The sequence below is a fragment of the Pelodiscus sinensis genome, chromosome 4 (genome assembly GCF_052426305.1).
Source record: "Pelodiscus sinensis isolate ZL-2025 chromosome 4, ASM5242630v1, whole genome shotgun sequence".
Taxonomy (NCBI): Eukaryota; Metazoa; Chordata; order Testudines; family Trionychidae; genus Pelodiscus; species Pelodiscus sinensis.
In genome coordinates this window covers 133,659,901-133,685,711 of record NC_143055.1, presented here as the reverse complement: position 1 = coordinate 133,685,711, position 25,811 = coordinate 133,659,901, and positions in this window count along the sequence as shown.

Here is a 25,811-nt window from a genome sequence, read left to right as displayed (position 1 = left end):
TATGTTGGGTTGGGTGGCACCCCACTTTTCCACATAGCACGCCCCATTGTGGGCACAGGAGTGATGTCCCGTATGACTGCTAATGCGTCCAGTTCTGCCTGGAACAGTAGCAACTCATTAAAAGTGCTCGGCCATGCTGAGCAGCAGGTAGGGACAGGAATTGGAGAGGAAAGCCATAGCCAGTCAAAACCGCATGCTTAGGGCCAATCAGAGCCTGACTCTGCAAATGACAGAGTCAACGTTTGTACAAAAAAACCGACCTGTGAAATCTGTATGGAACCTTTGGGTCAAGATTTCAAAGATAGCAGCCGGAAGTTGGGCCCCTATATGTCATCTGACTAATCTAGGAACCAGATTTTATTAAAATTGTTCAGGCCCTGCTTCTGAAAAGCTGGGACCAGTTGGAAAGTCTGTTTTATGGACCATAAATTTAATGGGAGGTGAGGAAGCTTCTCCTACTACGTGTATGTACAGTGCATAGCACAATTATGCCCTGTGAAAGGTATAATATGGAGATATACCTATTTCATAGAACTGGAAGGGACCTTGAAGGTCATCAAGTCCAGTCCCCTGCCTCCAAGGCAGGACCAAGAACCATCCCTGACAGATTTGCCCCAGATCCCTAAATGGCCCACTCAAGGATTGAACTCACAACCACTGAGCTATCCCTCCCCCCTGTGCTGAGTATAGCATAGCTGCCGGAATAGTCTTTTCAGTAATTGCTCGTCCATATTTTACACACTGCGGCATCTGCTGTGATTTCTCGGTTTCCACCTGATGAGACAAAAGCAGCAAGGAGTTGTGGCGCCATAAGACCTAAACACATTTGGGGCTAGAACCCATCACCAAAGAGGCTTTCAGCCCATTAAAGCTCATGGCCAAATAAATATCTTCGCCTTTCAGGCACCACCGGACACCTTGTTGTTTTGTCTGAAACAGACCAACACAACTACCCCTCTGAAACTGATGAGAGATGAAATCCAAGTTCCAGCCCCAGTCCTGCAATTTGCACCATGTGGGTTCAGGAGCTGGTTCACTCAAACTCACTTACAGCCTCAAGGTCACAGTAGCTAAACATCAACTCATCAGCATGGTATGGGATGCACCCCCGAGTCTGGATTTCAGATGACCATATAGCGATCTCTCTCTGTCTGATTAGCCAAGAATAGAAATGGACGGGGCGAACAGACTGGCTGGACCTGATTTCCCTCGGGTAATATGTTCACCTGACCCGAATGGTGCTTGTAAGAGTTGGACCCTGGTTGGATTCCCAAGCCTAAATACTGCACATATGAAAAGTTAATTGATTTTACCATGCTCACAATGCAACTGGCATAAAAATAAATGAAGAAGGGGAAGAAAAAAATTAGGCAATAAAAAGAGCAATTTGGGGCCCCATAAACTTGTGCTTAAAAAATCAATTTGTCATGTGCCTTAGCCTTGTAAAAATTCCATTTCTCTGCCCAGGACTGCCATCTTCCTTTCCAGGCATCTGGCTTTCTTGTTTTGTAAAGGGCAGGAGAGGACATACTTAAAAGTGTACCCAGGAATTAATCGAAGTGTAAGCTTTCTCCTTGGCTTCTCAGTTTTGTGGAAATGGCCTTTGTAGGAAGAGAGTATGTCAGTTTCAGATCCTGCGCCATCTCTCTCTGACCTGGGACAAGCCAAGAATGATTTTGTTCTGATTCAAGGAAGATGCTGGCCTGAGGTATCCTACCACGTACAGATTTACCCAGTGTTGCTCAGCTCCTTCTCTCAGTTGAGTTTGTGTTTTGGAAATTAACATGAGAATGTGTATGCTTCATTTGAATCCTCGCACACTGGACCCCCCCCGGCCCCCGTCCTCAGCCCCATCCCAGAACAGGCTGTCTAGGGAGAGAGGTCAACTGGGCCTAGGTGGGACGCACCTCTCCGTGGCCGCTGCAGCGCCAGTGGGCACTACGGAGTAGGGGGTCATGTCCCCCAGCCGGGGCAGGTCCAGGTCCAGATGCTCTGCAGTGAAAAGACCAGACCATACCATGCAGCTGAGCGATCCGGGAGGGGCATGGAACCTTCTGTCTCCCCTCACAGGTCACCTTATGCTAAAGCATCTGTTGCCTCTTGTCTTCAGCTGTGACACTCTTGGTACATTTCCGACCTGAAAAAGATCTTGGTGTAAGCGCAAAAGTTGGTCTCCACTCACAGGAACCGGTCCAATAAAAAAAATATTGCCTCACCCACCTTATCTAATTAATTAAAGGGACACTTCTGCCACTGTAGGACTAAACGGAGGCATGGGAAGATATGGGACTTGCTCAGATTCACTGAGGATGTTTATGGCCAAGCCAGGCAACGAACCAGGTTCTCGTGAGTCCAGCGTCTTAGCCGCCAGAGAGTCCATACTTTGCATGTATAATGTGAGAGAGTCAATCAGTCTGAACTTCAGAACGTTCAGGAAATCCATGCTTGCAACCTGCATGCAAAACGACTGCATCTGAGAAACTTCCGGAGTTGAACCAGAATCATTTCAAGCTGTCTCTTCCGACCCTTTCATTTTAGGGACAGGGAGCTTCAGAAGCCGCCAGATTAATCCACAAAGGAATAAATATGCAGAGATATGGAATCTCAGAATCCATTTCCACTTGTAATTGAAAAACTCCGCTCTTGATTTAGAGTTTTTATTGGTAGCAAACGGCTTGCATAAGTCTTCTCTAGTAACTTCCTAGCTGACTCCTGCTCCCCAAACTTTCAACACTCTCTGCAGTAGAGGAGACAATAAATTAGTGCAAACCAAGGAAATAGTGTTAAGATATAATACTTCTGTAGGGAGCAATCTTTTGCCTGCTAATGGTTTCTTCTTGGGAGATGCATGACTGTAAATACCATAAAAATTATATCTAATGATATATGGCTCTAATGGCATACACCCTTAAGGAAATGGAAAAATCAAAAGACAAAGAGCAGGGGGGAAAGTAAAGGCATATTTAGGCTTGATCTATATACGTTGTTGTGCTTTTTGTGTTGTGATTTTTGTATCTGTCTGCTCCAATAGCCTTTACCAGTTTAAGCATAAATGGAGTTATGGATATGTAAGAAAGTGTAGAGTCATCATTTTTGTGGGGAAAAAGATAAGGCGATCCTAAAACTAAACTAACACCAGTCTGAGTTATCCCATCAGTCCAACTCCGACTGTGCTAAAGAATTCCTAGAGAAATAAAGAATTGACACTCATGCATAAGGCTATCACGAAATAGCTACTCCACATCTTGACAGCATGCCTGTTAGTTCAAAATAACGGGCTTATTATTTCACTGTCCCTGTGAACCTTGTTCCATGAGGATTAAGGGATGTTTCGGAATAGCTCTCTTTTGAAATATGCTTGAAATAAGCTATGCAATTTGCTTTGCTCAAATTGCGTAGCTAGTGTCGAGATAAAGGTGCCATGTCAACGCACCCTAAGAAAAGATAAGTTGTAAATAGTCAGTCCGAACAGAGGAAGCTGAAGCTGTGTATTGTGCAGCCGTGGTGGCAACTGTGTGAGGGTATGTCTACACTACCACCCTAGTTCGAACTAGGGTGGTAATGTAGGCAACCGGAGTTGCAAATGAAGCCCGGGATTTGAATTTCCCGAGCTTCATTTGCATAAAGCCGGGCGCCGCCATTTTTAAATGTCCGCTAGTGCGGACGCCGTGTCGCATGTAGCTGTGCGGCATGGAGTCGGCACTAGTGGACATTTAAAAATGGCGGCGCCCGGCTTTATGCAAATGAAGCCCGGGAAATTCAAATCCCGGGCTTCATTTGCAACTCCGGTTGCCTACATTACCACCCTAGTTCGAACTAGAGTGGTAGTGTAGACATACCCTGAGAGACTTGCCCTTGTCATTACTTACCGAGCGTTTTGCCTTAACAAGGATATATTGGACCTGAATAGCAAATCTCGGCTCAATATGCAGACTCACTGCTGCAGTGTGTTCTGAAACATTTTGTTCCCATTACTAAAGATGTGGGGGTAATTCAACTTGTCCTCTGGGACGGGGAAGAAAATTTCCTCTCTTAGGGTATGTCTAGACTATGTTGTTTTTTCAAAAAAGACCTGCCCTTTTTTCGAAAAAACTTCACCTGCGTCCATACTGCAATCACGTTCTTTTGAAATTAAATCGAAAGAATGCAAGGGGTTTTTTTGACATTGCTAAACCTCAGATTACGAGGAAGAACGCATTTTTCGAAAGAGCTCTTTTGAAAAAAGGCCTGTATGGACGCAAAACGGACGTTTTTCCAAAGAAGAGGCAATCGAAAAAAGCACAGGTGCCCTGGTGGCCATTCTGTGAATAGCAATCAGGGCTTATTTTCGAGAGTGCGTCCATGCAGTCTGGATGCTCTTTCGAAAAAGCAGATTGCTTTTTTGATCCAGTTTTGAGGTTTAGACGCTCTCTTCCGAAAGAAGCTCTTTCAAAAGTTCTTTCGAAAAAGCTTCTTTCGAAGCTGGCTATTCCCTGTGAACCTTATATAAGATGGGGATCCCGAACCTGGCTTTTACATAACTTCTGTCACCACGTGATGTGCTTAAAATGGTCAGAGCCTTTTGTATGTTGTCCCTGTATCACTCTGTCACCATGCTACATCTGCAGGACCACATATATGGCCCAGGGCCATAGGCTGGTATGGGCAAGGGTTAGACTGAGAGTTGTCAGACTCATAAGGTCTGCAAAGAGGGTTCTTGTCTACACTGGACCTAATCCAATACCCGTTGGAGTATTTCCAATGACTTCAATAGCCTTTGAATCAGACCCTTTGTGAGGAGGGCAGGAGGAGGTGTTTTATCTTGTGCCTTCAGCAGAACTTTCATGATCCTACCTAAGAAGACTGGGCTGGGGAACCATACTGAAATAGTTCAGCTGTGTGCTGAAGTCCTTGTGTTGAACTAGAGGCAATATTAGAGAGTGTTAGTGGAGCACAGCTGAATCGAGGGACGGACTTGATAAACTGCTTGGAGGATGGAGTCAGGTGTTGGACCCCTGAATGTGCAGATGTTTTCATGGCAGCAAGGAGAGCTTTTATGTCTTGGGGATGGAGCTGCTTCTGCTGCTGTTTCATTGCCCTTTTTGTTTGAAAAATGCCTAGGGAATTCCATACAAAAAAGGCACAGGGAAAGGCCACAGTTGCTTGGCTAAACATGGCAAAGTTCAAGGTAGTACATATAACCAGGGCTATGTCTAAACCCTCTTGCGCAATGCCATTCTTCCTCTCAAGTAATAGGTGTAACGGCATTGCACAAGAGGGCTTTTCTTGCACAAGAAGGGGCCATGTAGATGCTCCTTCTTGTGCAAGAGCCTCTTCTGGAAAAAAAAAAAGGTGGCTCATTAGGTATGCAAATGAGGCTCAGCGATATTCCATGCATAGCCTCATTTGCATATTACTCGTGCAAGAAGCCGCGCGTGTAGACATACCCTGGGAGGGTCAACCTCCTGGGCTATGTGCCATGCGACTCTGCCAGATTCTCTGTGGAATTAAGGACCTTTTCCGCCATGCAGTTCTTAGTCACCACAGGGAAATTTCCAGATGGCCATTCTCTGAGGGCATAACTGTGCTATTTATGTATCCTTCCCTATTGGCTTCACCCCTCAAGTTCTAGGGGTCATGTTAGGGGGCACAATGGTTGTGTCTGGCACGTGAAGACAGAGCGGGGAGCAGAGCTTTGTTACACCAGTTTGCCACTAACTTACCTTCCATGAAAGAATTCCTGTCAGCGACACTGTTTAGAACAGCCCAGCAGTTACTCTAAATCGGGGCTGCTCCACACACAGCCCATGAGCCGAGTGCGGCCTGCAGCCCGTTTATTTGTGGCCCTCCGTGCTGTTTGGGTTTATACAGGGCTCAACACACGGCCCAAAAGTGGGAGCCAAACCAAAGTAGTCTATATATAATGGTCTTCTGTTGATATGCGATTTAGTAGTTAAATTCCTGGACTGTCATTGCTCATTAAAAGTGCTGTCATATGGGTGGAAATTGGGTAAATATTTCATTTTATTAATATCAGCAGAACTGACTACAATGGGGCCTATGTGTTGTGTAGTCTTGCCTTAATCTTTGAATTCATGCCCGTCAGTGTGAAAGAAGCTATTTGCATATCTTTGCATATATATTTGCATATACATGCAACCACACTTAAGTTGCGGCGGTTGGCATGTACTGTGAGTATCATTGTGGGCCCCGGGGCATCCAAAGTTGAGTAGCTCTGCTCTAAATATCACTGGCGTTGGAGCTATTGCATACCATCCCTAAGACTCAAGGAGAGTTTTCTCCTTGCAGAACACAGAATGTGGCAAAAAGCCTTGAAATAAGTTATTTATTGTCAAATAATATTTTGATACCCGACAATTTTTTGTCTCCAAGCTTAGATACACCTGCTATGCCCCTACAATAAGCCATGTCATTGGGCATGTTGGAATTACCTACATACTGAGTTTTTCTGTTTCGTTGAAATGTTCCTTGGGGGAAACATGTCAAATCTCAATAAAGACATCACCGTGTGTCCCTTTTCTTTCTTTTGCCACAAGTTCGTTTTTTAAATGCAGGCTTTCTAAGCATCAGCAGGCAATTGTTTTGCAGGGCTCATTTCCATATCACAAAGCTATTCATGAAGTATTTGCTCAAATGGTATTGAAGTCAATGACAGTCTTTCCATCAACTCATTAGTATTTGTATTTGAGTAAACCCCAGCGGAGCCTAGAGCCCCATTGTGCTTGGCACTCATACATGCATATAGCGAAAGAGTTGCAGCCTGAAGAACATAGGATCAAAAAGAGAGAGACAATGGGTGGGAGAGGACACAGAGATGTAAAATGGCATGCCTCTGGTCGTGCAGCAAGCTAGCAGCAAAGCCAGAAATCAAACAGAAGACCATTGTGGACCACAAATTAAATATGAGTCAGTGTGACACTTGCTCACAACACTCCTCTTACTGCATCCCAGAATGACGTTTGCTTTTTTTGGAAGACACGAGAAATGATTCTCCCCCTCTACTCTGCTAATTAGGCCTCTGTTGGAGTATTGGTGTCCAGTTCTGGGTACCACATTTCAGGAAAAATGTGGAAAAATTGGAGGAGGTCCAGAGAAGAGCAACAAAAACCAGTAAAGGTCTAGAAAACATGAGCTATGAGAGAAGACTGAAAGAATCGGGCTTGTTTAGTTTGGAAAGGAGAAGACTGAGAGGGGACATGATTTCAGCTTTCAAGTAGCTAAAAAGTGGTTACAAGGCAGAGGGAGAAAAATTGTTTTCTTTGACCTCTGATGATAGGGCAAGAAGCAACGGGCTAAAATTGCAACAAGTGAGATTTAGGTTGGACACTGAACTTCCTAGTTCTTAGGGTGGTTAAACACTGGAATAAATTGCTTGAGGAGGTTGTGGAATCTCCATCACTGGAGATATTTAAGAGCAGGTTGGATAGACATCTGTCAGGGATGATCTAGATGGTGTTTGGTCCTGCCATGAGGGCAGGGGACTGGACTCGATGACCTCTCGAGGTCCCTTCCGGTTCTACTGTTCTATGATTCTATGAAAACAAGTTTCTTGACTGCTACACCTATCCACTAGGTCATAGGAATGGGACGTGGGCCAGGCCCTAGAACTGAAGATGACAGAATCAGGTGTGTAAATTAGAGAAAGTGAGTCAACAGGATTTCAGGGATGTGCAAGGAATGTGAATCTGTACATTTGGAAAATGGCCTTTTTTTCATTGTTGATAATGCAGGGAACAATCACCATCCAAAGCTTTATAATTAGATGTTTTACATTCATGCTGTCTTACAAAATGACATTCTAAAATGGGGGGTGTCATAGTGCGATGTAGCTGGTGAAGAACTCCTAGCATGTTCAGTGGGAGCTAATTGCATGGGGTTAAACCTCCCTTCAGTCAACAGATGGCAGCTTTCATCCAAGTCATTCTGTGAGCATAATTTATACCGTACCACTGGTGGGAAAAACACACCAATTATATTATGTCTGCATGTATATTAATAACAGTAACTAAAGACATCAAAATAGCTGTAGCATTAGTGTTACTCTATAGATAAACCTACAGATATAGTGATTTTTAGCAGGTCCCATAATTTCTTAGCTGTTCCCAGCTAATAAGATAAAGGAGTATGCTGCCTATTGTCACGCTTTAAAAAAAAAAATTCTGTGTATCATGCATGGACGGGCATTTAAAGGCTCTTGGAGAAGGAGGCAGGCCAATCCCATTGGATTTCACTTGCACGTCCTGTAACTTACAAGAGGAAGGATTCTAATCCTACTCCCATCCCAGCCTGCCAAATGGGTCGTGGGGACAAAGAGAGCAACTTCTCTGGAGCCTGATGATACAAAGGGGAACTGGAGCTCCTGGCCCTTTAAATAGCTGCCCCAGCCCTGCCTCTTCCTCCTGAGGCCCCTCTCCTTTGGAGTCATGGAATAGGGACACCTGCCCTGCCCAGGGCCTGGCAAGGTTACTGACCCTGCTGCTCCCATCAAAGTCGATGGTGAAACTTCAGTTAATTTTAGTGGGGCAGGATCAGTCCCTAAGTCAGCTTAAACCAGGGCCAGGTAATAAGATGACAGCAATTGACCAGGGTTAGCCCTTGCTGGGCCGCCATCGCTATATTTTCCTAAGCCTCCACAGGTACAGGCGATTGCAGCTCCCATTGCCCATGGATCGCTGCTCCCAGCCAATAGGAGCTACAGGAAGGGGTGTGGATCAGGACACCACTTCCTGAAGCTCCCATTGGCTGGAAATGGCGATCTGCAGCCAATGGGAGCTGTAGTCACCCACACCTGTGGAGGCACAGATAAATGTTGTGGTGGCTAACCCTGTGGAACTGAATCTGGCTCGCAGGCCAGTATTTGCCCACTGTTGGCCTATGCTTAGTTCGACATTGGTGCACTGCACAGAGCTAGGTGGAAATTTTCTGATACTTTTTTTTTTCCTGTCAGAAAATGCAGTTTTGTCACAATGGGTATGTCTAGACTACGTGGCTCCATCGACGGAGCCATGTAAACTAGTTTACCCGGCATAGGCAAAGAAGCAGGGATTTAAATAATCCCCGCTTTATAAAAATAAACATGGCTGCCGCACCGTGCCGACGATCAGCTGATCCGGCACAGCGTGGTAGTCTAGACGTGGATTGGTCAGCTGGAGAAGCCTTTGCTGACTGATCTTGTAAGCCTCGTTTCACGACTCATAAAGGATCGGTCGCCAAAGGCTTCCCCAGCCCACTGATCCGAGTCTAGACTACCATGCTGTGCCGGATCAGCTGATCGTCGGCACGGCACGGCAGCCATGTTTATTTTAATATGCTTCTTTGCCTATGCCGGGTAAACTAGTTTACATGGCTCCGTCGACGGAGCCATGTAGTCTAGACATACCTAATGAAAAATTTTTGCAGGCGCATATGCATTCTGACAGAATTGTATTTAGGAAAGAAATGAATGGCCTATTCATGCAAGGTTGAAAATCATTCCCTTTTGGACTGTTTGACCAAAATGTTTCACCTCTCTGTTTCACAGTGACGTTGCACTTCATGTTTTAAGCCATTAATTTTTTCTAATAGCCCTCAGCTTGTGTTGTCTCAAGTCGAATTTATAGAGTTGCGTTTGTAAATAAAGAAAAGGCCAAAAATGGATGGAAACAGCACAAATTGCAGTGTGGCTTGAAACTAGAATCCTAGCACCATAGTGTTAGAAAAGACCACAAGGGTTATCTTGTCTTACCCCTGCCAAGATGCAGGACTTGTGTGTTTAAACCACTCAGTTCAGATGGTTATCCAGACACTTGAAAACTTCCAGTGAAGGAGCCTCCATTGCCAGTCTGTTCCATTGTCCTTCCATGCTTACATTTAGGAAGTTTTTTAATGTAAATCTGCTATGCTGTACTTTGAACCCATTGCTGCTTGTCTTGCCCTCTGCAGCATGAGAGAACAACCTTTTCCCATCTATTTTATGGTGACCTTTCAAGTCTTGGAAGATCACTATAATGCCCACTCTTAAGCTCCCCTTTAACAAACTAAACATATGCAGAACCTTCAGCCTTTGCTAATATGGCTCGTGTTCCATCTTTTTGATCATCTTTGCCACTTGCCTCTGGATCCTATCATTTCTCCACATCCTTTCTACACGTTGACGACCAAACTTGGACAGACAACTCCAATTGTGGCTTAAACAGCATGGAGTAGAGCCATCAACCACCTCCTGGGACTTGGTTTATTAGCTAGGGAAAGGAGAGTTACCAAGAGGCTAAAGCAGGTAAAATAGATTAACAGAGGAGTCACTGTTTGTAAAGAAAAATGGTGGCAGGGATGCCAGATTTCTAAAAGTCATTTCCAGGTACCCAGCTTGTCTTTGCAGATCTCTGCTTTACACACTGGCACAATTCCCTGTAAAAGTCCAAACAAGCCAGAAATGCAGCATTTGAATAGAGTCTATCCATGTGGGTTCTATCCATGACGCTATGCATTTGGGCTTTTCCTTTGATGGTGAGTAAGGAATGCAGTTCAGGTCTCTGACTGCCAGTCAGTACACTCAATAGCCATTTGCTTTGAGATTATCTGAAAATGTGACAAAGTTCTTTATTTAAACTCTTTAAAGAGTTTAAAGAGAAGCTAGATAATTTCATGGAGGTTAGGTTCATAAAAGGCTATTAGCCAGGGGATAAAATGGTGTCCTTGGCCTCTGTTTGTCAGAGGCTGGAGAGAAATGGCAGGAGACAAATCACTTGATCATTGTCTTTGGTCCACCCTCTCTGGGGCACCTGGTGCTGGCCACTGTCAGCAGACAGGATACTGGGCTAGAAGGACTTTGGTCTGACCCAGTACGGCCGTTCTTATGTTCTTATATTAGAATTCCACATGGCTTCTTCATTAGGTTATTTAGCAACAGGGATACACACTAGGTAAACGTTTGCTGCTGCATCATCACAAGATACAGAGAAGAGAAAACAATGGGCGTAATGTCCCATGAGTTTTATGAAGCCTAAATATCAAATACACATATCTACCTTTGCAAATCCCTTTGATGTGTGTTAATACACAAGTGAGTGGGCCTGAACACACACTGGCATGAGTTGGTCTGTCAGGGGCCATGCAAATGTATTTGCCATCTAGCAAGGAGAAATAACCTTTTTTTAAGAAGTGTCTCTGATGTGCAGTTCACGCTGCTACTTGTCTGTTGCGAGGCCATGTCAGAGCTTGCTCCCAGCAAGGCCAGCCAGAGCCTGTGGAAATGTACAGCTATTAATAAACATCTGGCCCTTCTCATGATAGGGTGGCCCCCGTTGCATCCTTTTGGAAATCGAGCCATCAATGTCACAATGGGATCTGCTGACTGCTGAGTTCTCCAGGAGATTCAATGGGATCAAAGCTCTTCTGAAAATCTGGCCCCAACTCTGGGGATCGGTAAAGCCCATTCAAGCCAACGGGAGTGTTTCATTGCCTGCAATAGTCTGATTCACCGTGCTGGATGAATTTAGTGTGTAGGGACCAGTCAGTTACCTGGGCTTCCTCCCTCGCCTAAGTGTTGGAAGGATCAAGGGTCAAGTGCTGACCTTTCACTCCTGAAATGCAGGAAATTCCCCCTCCCAAGAGGGCAATCTACCTGATAATTTGATGTAAACCTAGCTGGCTGTCCTCTAGAGAATGGAAAATAAACAATATTTTTGGCTGGTTTCATCATTTTCATGCTTTTTTTTTGGTCACGTGTAGTTTGAATTGTGGAATAGTCGTTATGTGATTATTTTTTTTTAAAGAGATCATTCTGAAACAAACAAGTAATTAACACAAGCGAGGCAGCTGCTGTGCAGGAAGCATAATTGCTAGCACTTTTTTTTTTAAGTCTACATTTCCTATTGAGAAACAGTAATAATTAGAATCCTTGGTGAGCTTGTTTTCAGTGCGACTTGGAGAATCCTCATTATGGTCTCAGTCCTGCTGTAGAAGAATTGCTTCTTGCTATCCCATAAAAAAAATTCTGAGAAGACACTAAGCTTGAGAAATTTCAGTTTTGGGGGAGATTTGCTTGCTCTGCAGGGCCCTTTGTGCTGAAGGGCACTGAGTTTAGAATGGAGATGCCACCCTGATAAGTCGTGTCTGGTACTCCCATAGTGAGACCACTGTCAATGTTTGATTGTCATACAAATGAGGAAAAAAAAGACCTATCAAACCATCTCATCAGTTACCCCCCCACACACACACTCCCATCACCACTGCATGATTATTCCCTATACTATCTCTGAATTATGGAGGTTTTATTCAATGTCTTGAGGCTTCAGTGATTCCTTTGGGAAGTCTCCACGATTTTCTTCCTCTGCATTTTTCTTGTGCTAATTTCATTCCAGCTATTGTTCTTTGGTGTACCCTGAACAATTCTTTTAGAACCACCATCAGTGGTGCCATTAAAATGAATATGGGGACAAACAATGATGCCATCAGCACATTAATATCACCCCTTTGAAGTATTTGCATACGTTTTTTGTTAGCGTAATGATGCTGAATTATTTCAGGGCATACAATTGGATTGCTTTGTGATCTGAAAGCATAACAATAACCCAAACGGTATCTCAGAAGCTAATAATAAATGTGTGTGGGTGTCAATAGAGTGTGAGTTTTCTCAAATATTGTCACGTCTACAAGACTCTGCCCAAGGAGAGTAAGCGACTGACACTTCGGGTACGTCTAGACTACAGGCTTTTGTCGACAGAAGTTTTGTCGACAGATACTGTCGACAAAGCTTCTGTCAACAAAGAGCGTCTAGACTACATTCAGTTCTGTCGACAAAGCAAGCTGCTTTGTCGACAAAACCCTGTAGTCTAGACACAACCGTAGATGCAATAACACCTTCTGTCGACAGAACTCTGTCGACAAAAGACGTTATGCCTCATAAAATTAGGTTTACCAGCGTCAACAAAACTGCTGAGTTCTGTCGATATGTCGACAGAACTCAGCGGTAGTGTAGACACAGGTATAGTTTTGTCGACAAAAGTCCACTTTTGTCAACAAAACTCTGTAGTCTAGACACACCCTTCTTTCCCACATGTCATGAAGTTTCTTGTGACGCTAGACTATTGGTAGATTGTTCATGAAGCACACCGCCCATTCAATCCCTGAATGGACGGCATTTCTTCCACATGCAGACTCTACCTCAATGTCTACGTTATCTTTTATAGATGAGGTTTCTCCCAGCATGAAGTAAAGCAATTCCATTGGGAATGAACACGCCTCCCTGGAGCCTTTCTACTCCATGTTTTTTTGTTTTTGTTTTTTTGGGATTTTTTTCCAACACAAGTGATAGAGACCCACCTTTGTAGAATAAATAACAAAACCAGGAACATGAAGTAGTCATGTTACACCATAAGCCCAAAATTCATGCTGGAGATGCATGGCAAGGCTTATGTGCAGATTTTGCTAGTTTTGGAATTGCTAAACACACTGCAATTGAGTGGGGACCATCTCTGAATGTCTTCTGAATCACAATCCTCCTTGCTGGCAGAATTATACCATTTTTTTTTATCAACCAAAGGACATATTCCTGCTCCAACTAGAGTGCAGAAGTAGCGGATCTTTGCACACTATAATCACTTGGCTTTGGCTATTTAGGACCGAAGGATTGAAGCACAATTGTACAAAACTGCTTGCTCATTGAAGGCTGTTCAGTAGATTCATTCACCAGAAGGTCTCTAAAAAAACCCATATGGGATGACTTAAGTTCTTGCTTCAGATTAGCTGCGGCTTGGAGAGCATGAGAGTGTGTTGCACTGAATAGAACAACGACAGACCAGCTTTGGCCATGCTGGGCACGGAATGAAATTGCACAACCCAAATGGCTTTCTAATCTTGCCTGTAATGTGCTACTGAAATAACTTGCAGTTACTACATCTGAGGGGAAATAGGGCTTTATATCTTTGTAACAGCTGAGACAGGAGGAAGGCCTGGTTGTTGTAAATAAGACCAGTGTCACTTCAATTAGCTGATAAAATACAGTGTCCTCAAGTGGCGGTGGTGTTGCAGTGGAACTAGATGGCTTTGCTTGAAGATTTGTTTTATTCCAGTCAGAGAGACAAGGCGTGTGGAATGAGAAATGCTATCCCAGTCTTCCACGGATCATCTGTGTAACATCTCATCTCCTCTTCCATGTGCTGCCTCCCTTAAATTGGCTGCTTTCTCAAAGGGTTCTATTTTATGTAGTTTGCCTCTTCCCATGTGTGTGTGTCTCAAGCAAACACTTTGATTGGACCAGTCACTGGAAGATCGTTTACTCTGGTGGCTATACACAAAGGTGAGCACGATGCTTTCTGATCAGGCTATCTGTCTCGTTTCTCGGTGCAATATGACTCTGAGGTCATATTGTAAATTGCCAAATTCAACTTGATTCTGTATTTCTGAAAGCAACCCTTGTGAGAGTTTTGGTGGTACACCCTCCAAACTAGAAAACTCATCCACTCCCTGCTGGTATAGCTCATCTCTCCTGGCTTCGGTTGGCAGCATCACAGAATTCTGCCCAGGACTGGTGGCTTTGAATGGTTTTGCATGTGCTTTCCTGACAAAAGACCTGTATTTCAGAGTGTGAAATGTCGTTTTCTCTTTAACGTAAGCTTTCAGAAGCTAATCTCTTCATACACTGTCACTTCCCTATAGAAATAGAATTCCCTGAGTATGTTGTTAGCATTACCACCACTGCTACAGCCATTTTTAATTTTGTGCGTGTACACGGATGTGTGCTAAATCAGACCTGAGTTTAGCTCTGTATGTTAGCATCGGATTTGCCAGTTTTGTTGGGTGATCACTTTGACTGAAGGCCAGTATGAACCTGTGCAGTGAGGACTACAACCTGGCTGGAACCCTGGGCCAGGTGGGGGTGGGGGAGCAGGGCCAGCTCACAATATTTTAGCACCTGAGGTGGGGAACTCAAATGACACCCCCATGCCCGCTCGCTTGGGCCAAAACTTTGAAAGCTCTCAATTCTCTGGGTCCTAGTGGCGTGTCCCTCCACAGTCTGGCACCTGAAGCGGCCGCCTCAGTTCGCCTCATGGTAAGGACAGCCCTGTGGGGGAGGCCTGCTCCATGTCTCCAGGCAGGGCCTAGGCAGCCCACACTGCTTCCTGGAGTGCACCACATGGTGCTCCAGCAGCGATTTAAACGGTCTCTGGCTGCTGGTGGCAGCGGTGGGGAGCTCCGCGCCCTTTTGTATCACCAGACCCCCGGAGCAACTGGCTCCTTTGCCACCTCCACCTTCCCGTGGGTGAGTCTGAGGCTGTGTATTGTGATCTCTAACACTAATAGTGACCTGGGCATAACTGTCACTCTATTAAAAAGTGAGTTTCTAGAATACTTCAAAGGGTCGTTCTGCATGTGTAGGCAACTACTAATGAAAATTGTCTACCGGACAGACTAGCTGCTGTGTTCCGCATACACAAACTTCCAAGTGGAGATGTATTCCATCGGGAATCCACATTCATTCCTATCTACCCATGGTGCAGTACAAACTATCCTCTACTGCCACCGATTGTGCGACATGCAGTGAGAGATGACCTAGTCAGCTCATTTCAGTCAAAAATTTGAGAGAACTTTCCGGGCGTGAGATCCTTTGACAATTAAGGCGATGTGACATGGAAACATGGCTTGTGTTTGCGTACTGCCAAGGGTCCTTTGCCATTTTCCCCACATGTCGAACAGCTTCATCATATCTGGAAAAAAACAACTAAACAAAAAAACCTGTGACCAGGCAATCCCAATACAAATCTAGCATGTTGTTTGGTAGCTTTGACTAATACACACCATATTCAGTGGATAAGCTAGTCACACTCATGTTTCAGTGTTTCTAGGATTGTGCAAAAAGTGACGCTTTTTTTTTCAAATTGGCTGACGTTGTTTCACCTCACCTGTTGGCTCATGACTCCCTTTGACAGCTCCCCGCCAAACCTCGTCGAAGCCTAAGTAAGGCCACGTCTTCACTCTGTGGTGTATACCACAGGAGTATGCTACCTCTGCTTCCCTCCACCCATCTGGCCTTTCACTGCCTCATGTACATGCTGCAGTAGGAATTCAGTCTGCTTTTCACTGTATCCCCAACGTTCTTCTGCCAGTGTAGACAAGGCTGACTAAATGTCGGTCTGGAAGGGACCTCCAGTCTAGTTCCATAAGCAGAAGCAGGATCACGTAAACTCACATCACCCCTGACGTGCTTTGTCCAACCTAGTCTAAAAAACCTCCCTCTAATGAAAATGCCACAACCTTGCTCAGAAGCCTATTCTAGAGCTGAACTCTTTAGTGTTTTCTGTTTTTTATTTGTTAAAATGCAGAATTGGAGACACCATTCCAGGCTGTGGGAAGTTTGCTTACATTGCCCAACTGGCATAATCACTGAGCAATTCAGTGCTTCATGAATAAGCCACATGGACTTCTTGTCTTAGATGTCATGTTTGGATTTCATAGACCTGCTGCCTGGCTGAGTAACTCCTCGGGGTTTCACATGTTCACTGAATACACATACTCAAGATGAGTGTGGTAGGTGACTCAGCCCGTTTCACGATACTGTACATTTGCTCTGTACGGAACAGACCAAAAAATTGGAGCTAGATTCTCATATTCAGCAAGGCTGGTTACAGCACCCTCATTCTCCATGTAACTTTGTTATGTCAATATGACTTAAAGCACTGAACACAGCTCTAAATTCTACATTAATCTTAGGCCATTAACCCATCATTTATAGCGAAAGAGTTCCAGATTCTAGCTGAATGAGAACAGAGAACTGTGAGCAGCTTTCAGTATTCTCTTAACCTGAATATTCACAAAGCAGAATGGCTGGTTTCCTGTTACATTTGCAAATCAATATTTGTGGTGCTTTTGATTTCGGTGTACACTTGGGATAACACTTTTAGAAAGCCACTAAGTCCCATTTTCAAAAATCCTCAAGTCTCTTTTGAACATGGGACACAGCTTCTCAAGTCACTTAGTTATTTCTGGATTACGTTACCTTGCCTCTCTTTAATATGCACCTGTAACAGATGTAATTTGACAGCTGAACTCCAAAGTTAGATCTGGTTTATTTTTGGCAGTTTTGTTTCTGTCATAATCCTTGAAACATGTCTGGTGCAGTATTCAAGGATTTTTGTGATCTTAACATTAAACATCGTGAGATGTGAAAAGTTGTTTTTCTCGAGTTCTCGGAGTGTGATTGGCTTTTTACTTGTATGTTTAATTGCCTTTGATGTTTGGCAAGGAATTCTTAATTCTGCTGTGGTCACTGCATCATTTTCTGATGGTGATCTCTCATGGGAACCTTGTAAAATGCAATCTCCTTACTCAGAGGAAATGCCAATACCTCAACATGTGTTTTGCCTCTGCATCAGAACAAAAAGTCAAAATATTGATTGTTTTTCTCAAATGAAAAGCTCTGAGAAATGTTGATTCAGAAATGTTGAAATGGTGCATTATGGGAGAGAGAATGCAGTTAAGAAGGATAGTCCAGAGAGGAATACGCATATGTGAGGAACCCAGAACAGCATTTCCCTGGTGGCTCTGTGGAACCTCTAGACACAGAGACTTGACCCAAAACAAAGCATTTTGTTTAGTTCCCTGACTGAAAATTCCGCCGGGGTAATGTGTTTTTACTAGGAAGCAATCAAGGAAAACCACATTTTTCTGATGATAAAATATCTTGCTAAAAATATTTCAACCAGCCCTACTGTGAACGTTGGATTCCAACTGTAGCAAAGGTCAAGAGTGTACCCTGGCACTGGCACACTGAGGCCTGGTTTACACTGGAGCAGAAGGTCGATCTAAAAGATTCAATGCCAGCTGCTTTAGTTGCATAGCTGGAGTTAACACATCATCCATTTGCATCTACACAATGGGAAGCCAACTGGAGCAAACACTCCTATCAGCTTCACTTATTCCTCGTGAGGAGCAGAAGTGCCAGCACCAATGGGGGCACCATCTGAATTTGATTTAGAGTATCTTCACTAGACCCGCTAAATCAAACCCAGAAGATCAACCACGGCAGCATCGATCTTCCATGCAGTGTAGACATGCCCTAAAGGAGTACTACACTTAGTAAAGAGAGACCAGAAGAAATAGAGGAATGGTGAAAGGGGATGAGAGCCCTGAGGAAGGCTAATGCTACTGAGGGATAACTTATAGGTAATAGGAAATATTTCTCTCTTCCTCTCCACACCCTCCTGCATTTCCAATCTGGTGTCATGTGACTGCATGAGAATCCTAGCTTCCATTTTGAAACAAAAGGTAAAGGTGACTGAAAGCCCCCCGTTGTCACAGCCTTGTAGTAATCTTTCTGTAAAAAAAAATGCATTGTGAGGTATCGTTTGTAAACTAACCACTTGCTGATCAATAATATTATGGTGAAATACATGTAGAGACATTGTATGGAAAGTTATGTATTCCCTCTGTATGAGGATGTTAGCACATGTTCAAACCCATGAGGTACAGATGAGGCAACCAAAGTGAAACCTTAAGCCATGTGTGTTTCCTCATTTTACATGTAAGTAGCTAACAGCTTCCCTGACACAGCAAGAGGAGGAAATGGCAGGACAAACTCCTATTTCAGCAGAGAAAGGGAGGAGGAGAGAGCACGAAGAGACCCCCCCCACCTATTTCCACCTTGTTTGCTGTTGAACGACCCTCACTGTGAAGGGTCATCCTCAGAAGACTCCACATGAAAGTGGAATTTAAAAGGGAGGGGTAAAACTCTCCCCACCACACATGCTATTTCACTTGAGACAAAAAAGCCAGCCCATTGACTTCAGGGGAAGACCCTGACCTGAAAATTTGGTCATTGATGTTTGTTGGGAACATGCGGTTAAGGAATTTACCTTGAACCAAGTCTAGCTTGTTAAGCTTCAGTGACTAGGAAGTGTTTTACCTTTAAGTTTTTCTCCCTCGTGGTTGTAGAACAGAGGTGGAAAATGTGAACACTAAACAGTAAAAAACCCAAAAAGCAGCTAAAAAGTATCTGCCACTTACCCGTTGTATAAAATTGCCTTTATTTTAGAGCCAATCACATGGATTTTGCAACATGACTAATGATGTTTTAAATTTTGGGATAGGCAGTATTACAATCCGTATTTGTCTTCGGCCCTGCAACACTTTTTTTTTTATTTTGTAGATTTTTTTTTTAAGGCCAGAAGACACCATTGTGATCATGTAGTATGACCTCCGCATAACACAGCCCAGAGAACCTCACCCAGTAATTCCTGTGTCCAGTCCAGTAACTTCTGTGTTTATCTTGTTTAAAATGCTTTAACGTGCAAGGTCTATAAAAAATATTGTACCAATCTAGACCGCAAATTCTGGGAATTAAAGGAAGAAAAGTAAACCTCCTTAGGAAACACAGGCTGACAACTCCTATCTGAGGCCATGCTAGGCCACTCTAAGCATTTAGAATTTGCTTTTATTGGAAAGTATTTCAGAGCGCTATAAAATGCCATATAAAATAGGATTGCATTGCATAAATACAAACATTAGGAGGCTTAGAAAGCCATTTGGCCAGCAGATGTGCGGCGTTCTATTTTACCGATCCCTCCGACGTTATTAGAAAACTGACATCTAATAAAACTAAATTCCCCAACATTAAAATATTTTCTTATTTGCTATGGCAAAAGCCTCAGTACCGAGGGAGAGGGTGTGAGGGGGGGAAAGGCCGTTGGTTGCTAAGCAACTCATTCCCACTTTTCTACTTTAGTGCAAATGAGACATTACAGGAGGAGAGTGGCTGAAATATTGTGATTACAGGAGTCGCTTTCAGCTTGAAGAAGTTATCATATGCAAATAAAATGGGGAAGAAAGCTGCAATGAGCACATTATTAATGTGACGGGGAAAGGGAGCCAGTGGCTTGTGTTAAGGCTACACGGAGCTGCGAAGCTCTCATAAATGTGCTCGCCAAACCAGCAATCAGTATCCACATCTCTCTCAGCATTTTGCAGTGTTCAATTTAAGGAGGGCAGGAATGCATGGCTGGGGCTGTGCATTCAAGAGCGGCAGCTCTCCTGGTGATGGCCTGGGGGAGGAGTGATGTATTTGAGGGACCAAGAAGTTCTTTGTCTGCAGGGAACACGCTGGAATTTTCAGCTGAAGAGATGGAAAGTGGTCCGTGGGCCCGATCCTGTGTCCTGAATCTCCAGCATCCCTTTGTGAGTCCAAAGGGAGTTGACCCAGCAGTTCCCATTGGGGAAGCAATCTCTTGATGGCTGTTTGGTGTCTGGAGAGGTACCCCGCTGTGGGGGGTCACCCCAAGATCTGAGCATGCCAGACACCCTTCCTCATCAGGGAAAAGAAGGCATCTATTTCTAGGCTAGTACCTCCTTCTCACCAACTGGGCCAAGGTTGTCCTTGAAGGAGAAGAAGAAAGCCTGGGGTTGTCTTGCTTTCTTCCCAAGGAGTCCCCTCAACAATGAGGAACCTAGTCAGGGATCTAGGAGAAGTAGTGGTCAGCAGCAGATTCTGGTGGTATATGTAAATTCTGGTCACACTATTGGGTAGAATGTAGGATTCACCAAGGATACACAGCTAGTATGGGGCAACAGAACCAAAGTGGGGGCTTGGAGAAGGCTCCGCTATTCACTGTGGCTGTGTCTAGACTGGCAAGTTTTTCCGCAAAATCATCTGCTTTTGCGGAAAAACTTGCCAGCTGTCTACACTGGCCGCTTGAATTTCCGCAAAAGCACTGATGATCTCATGTAAGATTGTCAGTGCTTTTGCGGAAATACTATGTTGCTCCCGTTCGGGTAAAAGTCTTTTTCCAAAAGACTTTTGCACAAAAGGGCCAGTGTAGACAGCACAGTACTGTTTTCCGCAAAAAAAGCCCCGATCACGAAAATGGCGATCGGGGCTTTTTTGTGGAAAACTGCGTCTAGATTGGCCACGGACGCTTTTCCACAAAAAGTGCTTTTGCGGAAAAGCATCCTGCCAATCTAGACGTGCTTTTCCAAAAATGCTTTTAATGGAAAACTTTTCCGTTAAAAGCATTTTCGGAAAATCATGCCAGTGTAGACGTAGCCTGTGTGAGTCCAGGGCCTACTGTCCTGACAGAACAACTGTGATAAACTCCCCTGAGGAGTTTTACCTCATCTTGAACTTCCTGTGCCCTCACCTATCTCTTGCGCCAAGCCCTGGAAGGTTCCAAGGTCTACAGCCATGGTATTTTTTCTGCTTAGAAGTGCCCCCTCAGGCAGCGTTCAGTGGTTAGATGCAAAAGTTCCTCACCTTCTGTACTAGGTATAACTGGTTCCAGGGTGCTATACCCGAGTGTTTTACAGGTGGAAGTATACAAAAAATAGTCCTATTAACAAAACATGTTTAATCCTCTATTATAGAGATTTCATAAGAGTATCAGCACAATGGTGAATCCCAAAGGAAGGCAACTGTCTTGCAGGAGAAGGACTACCTGCATCGAGTTCTAGTGAGGTCCTTAAGGTGGGTTGGCTGGAAACTTAGTTCATGTCCATCACTAATGTGCTTATTGGGTTGCTTAAACTTTTTGGGTGACCATGTGGTCATCAGCCATGTCACAGGATTCCTTCATAAACAAGCTTTGTAATTGTTTGGTCTTCCATCCCCATGCTGGTGTGTTGTACTGTAAACTTATTTCCAGACCGGCTGCTTGTCCTCAATTCATGTCAATAAAGACGCCCCGCCACAACCTCATGTGTCCAATAGGTGCTGCTTTGACTGTTATGAGGATGACTATTTGACAGGTTTTGTATAATGCTGATTCTCCTGCACGTATATTTGGAATACTACTGTATCCTGCGTAGGGAGTCTGTGTGAATGATGGTATTTGCCTGGCTGTGAGAGCTGCAGTAGTTTGTAATTTAAAATAGTATCTCTTAAATTAAACTCCCATGGAGCGAAAATATTATTTACTGGTGTTTAAATTTCATCATGCTGTTTTTCTATACACTTTATTCAGTTTAAGTTATTTGCAAAAAAACCCACTGATGCCAGAAAATGCTGGTTTGGAGAGCTGCTGCATTTAACAGCTTGGGAGGGCTGACATGGCTCTCGCTTGCAGTGTCATTATTTTTGTGACTTGCATCCTCGACACATGAGTCCCACGTTTAACATATGTGCCGCAAATCCAGTCATACCCCAAAAGGGCATACGTTCTGCGGTGCATTTGATTTAGTGATGCGGGATCATCAGTTTGGAACGGATGAGCTGGAGCTGAGGGGATTCACAACAGTCACGTCTGAGAGATTCGCTCTGTCAACATCTGCCGACATGCTGGGGTAATGCATGCTACGGGGATAGGACTTCAAAAGTGTACTGGGATTGCCTTGAGCGGGATGGTACAGAACCCTGCTGATGCACACGGAAGGGTTCTCTGTGAGCCACTTAATGCACAACCCACTTTCAAAATCACATCTCTTTGAAGCACATGACCAGGCTATGTAGACACCACACCATATACACAATCTGTGGCCATGGCTTCTGGTCTTTCAAGGGACGTGTCCCTTCGTTCCTTTCCGAACAGAAGGATGGAGAACTTCTTTTGGTTCTTTCCTGGGTGAAACGTGCACAGACATGCTCTCTTGCAGGAGCACGAAAGGCCCGACAAGCAGAGGGCATGAATCAGCCATGCAAAGATTTTGAACCCTGTAGACCAGGGGCAGGGAGCCTTCTTTAGGTTGGCAGCTCTGACCCACAGAAAAATCCATCAGAGGCCCCACACAAGTAAGAAGCAAAAAAAAAAAAAAAAAAAAAAACCCTCACTGATGTGGCCCCCAACTGAGGAGAAAGACACCCTCCACATTTCCTGGGCCCACCAGAGTCTACAGGGGACCAGCCTAGTAGATTTTCTGTGCTCCAGCCCTCCAGCAGGAGGAATGGGGCACCAGCACCGGCTCCCCATTGCTAAGGTGACTTTGAGTCTCAGGGGTGACATCCATCCCCCAAGCCTGAGGTTCCCCATCCCTGCTATAGATCATTCCGCGGTGGCAGTGCAGATGGACAGAGAATTGGGTTAGGAACGGGGATATGGTTAGTGGGCCTGTAAAGCCAAGTCTACAATACCACAACCGTTAGCTTTCTTTTGCAATCTTTTTTTTTTTTTTGCGTAGTTGGATAGCGTATCTTAAGTTGACCTGCCTGGTCTTATGGCAGGCCTGAGGGTTAAAATTCTCAGGGACTTGACTTCTGAGGCTCATCAATAGATTGAAAACCATCAATAATACAGAGTCAAAAAGATTATGAATAATTACAGTCCTGTCCCTAGGAGGAGAGTTGAGTAATGATCCTGTTCGATATCTCTTTGGTTATCGATTTCAAGTGCTTCCTGGTTACTCTGCACCACATTTGCTGATTATTAATGCACACTTCCTAGCAGCCTTCTCCCTGCTATGTCCTAACACAGCTGCTGTAGGAGCGCTTCCCTCTCTCTGTCTCATTCACGTGTCACTCTTGTTCTAGTCCATCTGGACTCGATTCTGTCTCAGAGTTAATACGCTGCATTGTCTCTTGGCAAGGGTGTCATAAGCACGTGTCCTTCAGTTTCTATATGTTTGTATCACTCTGGATTTATTTAAAAAAAAACCCTTGGTCTAGCTTCAATAGGATTTTTTTCATATCTGTCTCTTGTCCTGGAATGCTGTAACCGTAGGGTATACCTAGAGGTGTTGTCCATCCTCCTGATGCTATGGTTTGTCTAATAATAAATGTTTTCAGATTTACTGCTGAATTGGCTTTGCTTCTCCTGGGCTGCAGTGAATGATATTACTGGAAGATATATTGCTGGTGCCAATGTCTAAGTTCCTTTATTTCCCTCCAGGAAGGAACTTTTTCACCTTTTGTATTTAGGGACGGTCTCGAATAGGAAAATCCTGACACTCTGATGGCAGAAAATCAAAGTGAGACTATTACACTGTTATAGCAGCGAGTGTCAGAGTGTTCCTTTTTGTGGTCCCGGGAAATGCCTCTCCAGCATGTACATTCTGCACTTAGAGCGCGTGATACATTCTTAGCTGCGGTAGGGACAGGCGGGCACGTCTACACAGCAAGGCAAAAGTCCTCCGGCTTGACATTATTTCAAAATGAAGGCTGCTGTGTAGATGCGCACTTTATTTCAAAATAACGTCAGTTATTCCAAAATTACACGGCTGTGTAGACGTATTCAAGAAGAGCTGCTCTCAATGTTAGAAGCAGTCATTTTCCTTAGAATGCTGTCTATCAGCCCTTTCTCTGATGGTGTAGGTCAGTGGTTCCCAATCTTTCGGGGCTGCCGGGTACCCGGGGGCGGGGCCGCTCACACGCCGCGCTCTTGGGGCTGGCACCTCACATGTGCTGCACGCCCGGGGCAGGGGCCACATGTGGCACTCGCCCAGGGGTGGGGTCGGCCCATATCATTTGGCAGGCACACATAAATGCCCCACCGGGCACCATGGGGACCACTGGTGTAGGTCACCAGTTCTTGAAAGATCAATGCTCTTGCAAGATCAAAACACAGTATGGAGATATTGGAGAGTGTCCAGAAAAGAGCAACAACAATGACTAAAGGTCTAGAAAACAAGACCTGGAAGAATTGGGCTTGTTTAGTTTGGAAAAGAGACGACTGAGAGGGGACATGTTTTCAAGTACCTAAAAAGGAGTTACAAGCAAGAGGGAGAAAACTTGTTTTCTTTGGCCTCTGAGGTTAGGACAAGAAGCAATGGGCTTAAATTGCAGCAAGGGAGATATAAGTTGGACATTAGGAAAAACTTCCTACTTGTCAGGGTGATTAAAGACTGGAATAAATTGCCTAGGGAGGTTGTGGAATCTCCATCTCTGGGGATATTTAAGAGTAGGTTAGACAGACACCTCTCAGGGATGATCTAGATGGTGCTTGGTCCTGCCGTGCGGGTAGGGGGCTGGACTTGATGACCTCTCAAGGTCCCTTCCAGTTCTGGTAGTCTACAACTCTGATTCTTTCAGTCTCCTAATTGTTATGCTCCTAACTCACGAAGACAATTGCACCATGCAACATGTTGGCAAATGTGTGCAGCAACACACTGGCTGGTCTATTAGTGGAAAACCATTTACTCCCGGTGCAGTGTTAATGGCATTGCCCCTGTACCTCAAACTGCAGGGGTCTGTGCTTGGGTACTTTGAACTGACTTGGGTGTGCATCACTCTTGCAAACTGGCTTCTCTATAGGTGCTTAGCTATGGCTCCTGTGTCTGAATCTGTTGCCTGAGACATCCTTCTGAACTCAAGCTTTTCCAGTGTGGTGACATCCATAGATTCTATACTGATTATGTCTCTTAGCATAGGCCGCAGTCTAAAATCCCCTTGAAGGCAACAGGACAGCCCCGCCCTGGCTACAGGGCAGATGGATTGGCCCTTCCTGATTTCAGTGCAAGCTACAGGTAGGCTGACTTTGATCGTATGTCTGTACTTAAAGCCAGTTGCCAAAGCATTTCACTGTTGTGTGCAGCCCCTAACCTCAGGGGCAAGAGTGGATGTGACCTGCCTTTCACTACAGCATGTGGCTACAGCTACGGCATATACCCTCCCACCATTGTAAGTATAGACACAGCCACATTCAATTCCTGCTTTTAGGAAACATTCCTGTTAGTACAAATGGGAAGAGACCCTTGATTCTCGTAGCTTTCATTTGAGACGGTATCTCTCCCCTTGATGTGTAAGCCACAAATCTATGCTTTTGAGGAACTTGCAAAGAGTAAAGAAAGAAATACTAAATACGGAGGAAAATAAATAGATGTTAGCTATGTCACTCTTGTCCAGGTGTTTGTTTAATGAGTGGGTGATATTTTTCATCGAATAGTAGGGTTGGACGAGACCTCAGGAGGTCAAGTCCTGC